Genomic DNA, 5,372 nt, shown 5'->3' with positions numbered 1-5,372 from the left:
TTATTATTACACCTGGCTCATTGACGGGTCTTTGGTGAGGCATTCGCCTATAAAAAGACACAATAACTACACTTAATAAATCCTGTGAAGCACTTTGAGATGGTTGACACCATATGCAAGAATGTCACAAATGCAAGAATGATGATTATTAATAATAAATAATCCTTGCATTTGATATAGTGCCTTATCACATCTTCGAGACATCTCAAAGCGCTTCACATAATATACTGTAAAGTGACTATATATTGGGAGTGAAATGCGGCAGCCAATTGCGCACAGCAGCGTCCCACGAACAGTCGTGGATTGAAGTGATCAATTTCTTCTAAATAAATTATTACCCCTGGAAAAGTGATCCACCAATCGACTAACGACCGGGTTCCTACTTACTGCTAGGAAAACAGAGACATGTGGAGTAAGGAAACTTGCCCAACATTTCGTCCTGTTGGGAATCAAACCCATGTCTCTCACTTCTGAGACAAGTGCTCTAACCGCTGAGCTGCAGGACTCCACAATTATTATAAGACAACAACAACAACAACAACAAGATTCCATTTATAGAGCGCCTTTCACGTCAGGAGGACGTCCCAAGGCGCTGCACAGTTGGGTCATGACCCGAGCAGGGGGGAAATGGTCAGGGTGAGGGGAGGGAAGGGAGGGAGAGAGGAGGGGGGAAATGGTCAGGGTGAGGGGAGGGAAGGGAGGGAGCGAGGAGGAGGAAGAGAGTCGAGAGGGGAGCTGAAGGCACGGTCAAAGAGAAAGGTTTTGAGACCGGCCTTGAAGGAGGAAAGGGAGGAAGCGGCGAAGGCACTGGGGGATGGAGTTCCAGAGCCTCGGGGCTGAGAGGCTGAAGGCCCGACCACCGATGGTAGGGCGGTTGGGGCGGGGGATGTGGAGCAGACCGGAGCCAGAGGAACGGAGGGTACGGGCAGGTAGGTAGGGGATAGTAGGTTGGAGAGGTAGGAGGGAGCAAGGCCGTGAATGGCCTTGTAGGTGAGGATGAGGATCTTGAAATCAATCCTCTGGGGGATGGGGAGCCAGTGGAGGCGAGCGAGGGTGGGAGTGATGTGGTCGCGGTGTCTGGTGCGGGACAGTACACGAGCTGCAGAGTTCTGAATGACCTGCAGTGTGGAGGGAGGTGGCGGGAAGGCCGGCGAGGAGAGAGTTCCCATAGTCCAGCCTTGAGGTGACAAAGGCGTGAACCAGGGTTTCAGCAGCGTGAGGGGTGAGGTAATGCCGTAGTCTGGCGATGTTCCGGAGGTGATGGAAGGCGGTGCCAGTTGTGGTGCGGATGTGAGGGAGAAAGGACAGCTCAGGGTCGAACAAAACGCCGAGGTTCCTGACTGGCTTTGAGAGGTGGAGAGTGCAGCCTTGGATGCTGATGGTGTCAGCGCCTGAGGTGCGGAGGCGCTGACGTGAGCCAATCAGGAGGGCCTCGGTTTTTCGCACGTTGAGCTGAAGAAAGTTGTCTCTCGTCCAGGACTCGATGTCGGACAGGCAGGCTGTCAGGACATCGGTGGTCGTGGAGTTGAGAGTAGAGGAGGAAAGGTAGAGTTGGGTGTCATCCGCATACATGTGGAAGTTAACCCCATGTTTGCGGATGATGTCACCAAGGGGGAGCATATAGAGGGTGAAGAGGAGGGGACCGAGGACAGAGCCCTGAGGGACACCACATGAGACAGTACGGGGGGTGGAGGAGAAGCCATTCGTTGAGACGAAGTGAAGACGGTGGGAAAGGTAAGAGCTAAACCATTCAAGGACAGTGCCTTGAAGGTTGAGGTGGGAGGACAAGCGGTGGAGTAGGATAGCGTGGTCGACCGTATCGAATGCTGCCGATAGGTCGAGGAGGACGAGGAGACAGAGGGAGCCCTGGTCACAGATGGTCAGGATATCATTGGTGACCTTGACCAGGGCAGTTTCTGTGCTATGAGCAGCACGGAAACCTGACTGAAGGGGTTCAAAAAGAGAATGGGTGGAAAGGAAAGAGCGCAGTTGGGAGGCGACAACTCTTTCCAAGACCTTGGAGAGAAAGGGGAGGTTGGAGATGGGCCGGTAGCTTGATAGCTGCGACGCATCAAGGGAGGGTTTTTTCAGGGTGGGCGTGATGATGGCAGTTTTTAATGGAATGGGGACAGAGCCAGAGGAGAGGGACAGGTTTATGATGTCAGTGATGTGTGGGGCAAGAAAATGGAGCTGGGAGATAAGGAGTGGAGTGGGGATGGGGTCAAGACAGTTACTGAGGNAAAAAATGTGGCTGTGACGTGACTCTGACAAAGGGTCGTGGACCCGAAACATTGGCTCACTTTCCTTTCTCCATAGATGCTGCCTGACCTGCTGAGTGTTCCCAGCGACGTCTGTTTTTGGTTTCAGATTTCCAGCATCTGCAGTATTTTGTGTTTTGTCTTCAATCATTATTATTATGATTATTAGTACAAGCGGTTTCTCCACCCGCAATGTCTCATGCGTTATTCCTCAGTTGCAATTGGGGGTGATGGCTTGCTCAGTTGTAGTTGTGGGTTCAAGCCCCACTTTGAGACTTTGGCTGAAACTCTAGTGTCGCTGGGGGAGTGTCTCATTGTCAGAGGTGGTGTTCTTTGGCTGAGACGTTAAACCAAGGTCCCATCTGCCTATTCAAGTTGATTGAAAGATTTTGAAAAGAGAATGGAACTGTATAGACTTGGACCATTCTGCGTGTGTGAAGAATCCCTTTTTTCCCTGACCAACAGACCTTCAGATAAAATTGGTCATTCCCTTCATGGCTGTTTGTAGGACATTGCTGTATACAAATTGGCTGCCATGTTTGCCTACAAATACACAGTCACTACACCTCATAGTAAACCCTGAAGCACTTTGAAGTGTTTTATTGTGATAAGCCGTTGTATCAAACGCAGGATTATTATTATTAATTGATCCCAGGGCCTCTGGTTTAGGAAGGGGAACAAAACAACCGAGGTTCCCCAATCCTGATTTCTCTCCCCACCCCACCCCCCAGTTTTCTATGAAGTGTAGTAACTATGATATAATAATCCTTACCTTTGGTATTGCGCCTTTCACATTGGGAGGACGTCCCAAAGCACTTCCCAGGACATACTGTAAAGTGGAGTGACTGGATACTGTGTTTGGCCAGGAGTGAGCTCTGATGACCTCCCCTTCTTGATCAGATACTTGCCAACAGTCACTGACTCGCTTGTCAAAAATGGACAATTGGGGGGTGCAAACTGTAACCCAGTGTGAGTCAGTGTGTCTGTAGAAAAAGGATTACTTCAGTAGTCTACACAGGATTTTGCAATTACTCTTTATATTAAGTTTCACTGTCATGTCACGGTTGTGTATAGACTCAGACAATTCTATGTGTGTGAAGAATCCCTTTTATGTCTGGAAAAAGGTAGGTTGTTTGATGAGTTTTCAGGCTAAGTTGCAAAACCCAGGTTCCTCCCACTGATACCTGATGGTTGCAGGCCTGAACGAGCCCCAGGATGTTTACAGTTAATATCTATCAAAACAGGAAACATAAACTCTGTGAGGTTAGAAAGTTATAGTGTCGTTGCTGACAGAGGGACGACTGGGCCAATGGTCTCTGTCGTCAAATGGGCCTGTTTTACAGCGAGGTCGCTGAGCACTGAGGATTTACTGTTTTACGGTAAAGCCATTGTTTGATTTCTGCTTCGGTTATCCTGTCAGTAACTCCTGTTTCAGCAAGCATCCCTCCGCAACCTGTTTTCTTTGAGACGTCCTCCCAACATGAAAGGTGCTGTTTAAGTGCAAACTGTTGTTTTTTCAGGCGCTGTATCAAATGAGAGAATTATTACAGTATTCTTAACGAACACGTTATGCAAAAATGTTAGATTGTAGTTATTTGCCACTGGTGTGTGGTTGTTACCAGGGTCGCGCTTCACCCACAAATGTACAGTATATTCTGTGAAGTGCTTTGAGACGTCTAGAAGACGTGAAAAGCGCTATATCAAATACAAGGATTATTATTATCACTATTATTATTACTAGTTTCTGCTGCTGCATCTCCTGAATAACTTCAGAATGAAACTTGCTAATTGCACAAACCATGGAGCTGCAGTCTACAATCTGAAAACTTGAAATCCCCAATTCTAGTAATTTAAATCCCTTATTAAATGGACTATGGAGCAGAAACATATTTGAAAAAAGTATTTTTTGTAAACAAAAAGCTGAATACAGCCACAATCATTCTCTATTTCTGTGAATTCATATGAAGGCCAGCTTGGAAAGGGAGATTCCTTTAAGCATTAAATACTTTCTATGCTGAATTTTAACCGTAAAATCAATTAGTATGTTTGCAATACCTGAGATCTGAGCCTAACAATAGAGGAACTGGTGAGATTTTTCAACCCCAAAGACATAGACTGAGTGAATTGTTGGACATATGAGTGTAGTTTAACATTACAAAATGTACAGTAGTACATTTGGAATGGAAAAATAGTGCCATATAGACTGTGTTCTACATGGGATAGCACTGCATGAACATTATGATGCAGCTGTGGGGTGGGGGGGCTATGGTGGGATGGGCTGTTCTGGAGGGATGAGATTAGATGGACTGAAGGGCTTTTGGTCATTCTGAAACTCCTGTACCTGCCCTCAAAATCTGATAGAACAGACCTGTGTGTGTGTGTGTCTGTCTGTGTCAGACGGTCTGTCTGTGTGTGTGTGTGTGTGGGGGGGGGGTGTCAGACTGTCTGTGTGTGTGTGGGAGGGGGTCTGTGTGTCTGTCTGTGTGTGTGTGGGGGGGGTCTGTGTCAGACTGTCTGTGTGTGTGTGTGGGGGGGGTCTGTGTCAGACTGTCTGTGTGTGTGTGTGTGTGGGGGGGGTCTGTGTCAGACTGTCTGTGTGTGTGTGTGGTGGGGGGGGTCTGTGTCAGACTGTCTGTGTGTGTGTGTGTGTGTGTGGGGGGTCTGTGTGTCTGTCTGTGTGTGTGTGTGGGGTCTGTGTCAGACTGTCTGTGTGTGTGTGTGGGGGGGGGTCTGTGTCAGACTGTCTGTGTGTGTGTGTGTGTGGGGGGTCTGTGTGTCTGTGTGTGTGTGGGGGTCTGTGTCAGACTGTCTGTGTGGGGGGGGGTCTGTGTGTCTGTCTGTGTGTGTGTGTGTGGGGGGGGGTCTGTGTCAGACTGTCTGTGTGTGTGTGTGTGGGGGGGGTCTGTGTGTCTGTCTGTGTGTGTGTGGGGGGGGGTCTGTGTCTGTGTGTCTGTCTGTGTGTGTGTGGGGGGGGGTCTGTGCAGCACTCAGAGACACTGTATAACTGCAAATTATTGGAGGGGAGTTGGGTTCCATTAACACTAAATCTGCGTTTTATTCTTTAGTGAAACAAATGGAATGTCACTTCAGCATGACAAAGTAGACAAACTGAAG

General features: G+C 48.4%; 1 protein-coding gene across 2 annotated transcripts in view; it reads left to right on the top strand.

Moving 5' to 3' along the window:
- The first annotated feature begins 3,559 nt into the window (after positions 1 to 3,559).
- Positions 3,560 to 5,372, top strand: part of LOC103188342 (heterogeneous nuclear ribonucleoprotein M) — a 26,670-nt gene continuing 24,857 nt past the window's right edge. Inside the window, exons 1-2 of one of the 2 annotated variants that reach the window (XM_007908305.2) lie at positions 3,560 to 3,637; positions 5,324 to 5,372. The exon at positions 5,324 to 5,372 is cut by the window's right edge and continues 161 nt beyond it. The gene's annotated coding sequence lies outside the window, so the exon portion shown is untranslated. Of the gene's footprint in view, positions 3,638 to 5,269 lie in introns of those variants that run through there. The other variant, XM_042342614.1, reaches the window with a different exon arrangement.

The sequence above is a fragment of the Callorhinchus milii genome, unplaced genomic scaffold, assembly GCF_018977255.1.
Source record: "Callorhinchus milii isolate IMCB2004 unplaced genomic scaffold, IMCB_Cmil_1.0 Scaffold21, whole genome shotgun sequence".
NCBI classification, from domain to species: domain Eukaryota; kingdom Metazoa; phylum Chordata; class Chondrichthyes; order Chimaeriformes; family Callorhinchidae; genus Callorhinchus; species Callorhinchus milii.
Note: the sequence above shows the minus strand (reverse complement) of the source record. Positions and strands in the feature narration are given on the sequence as shown.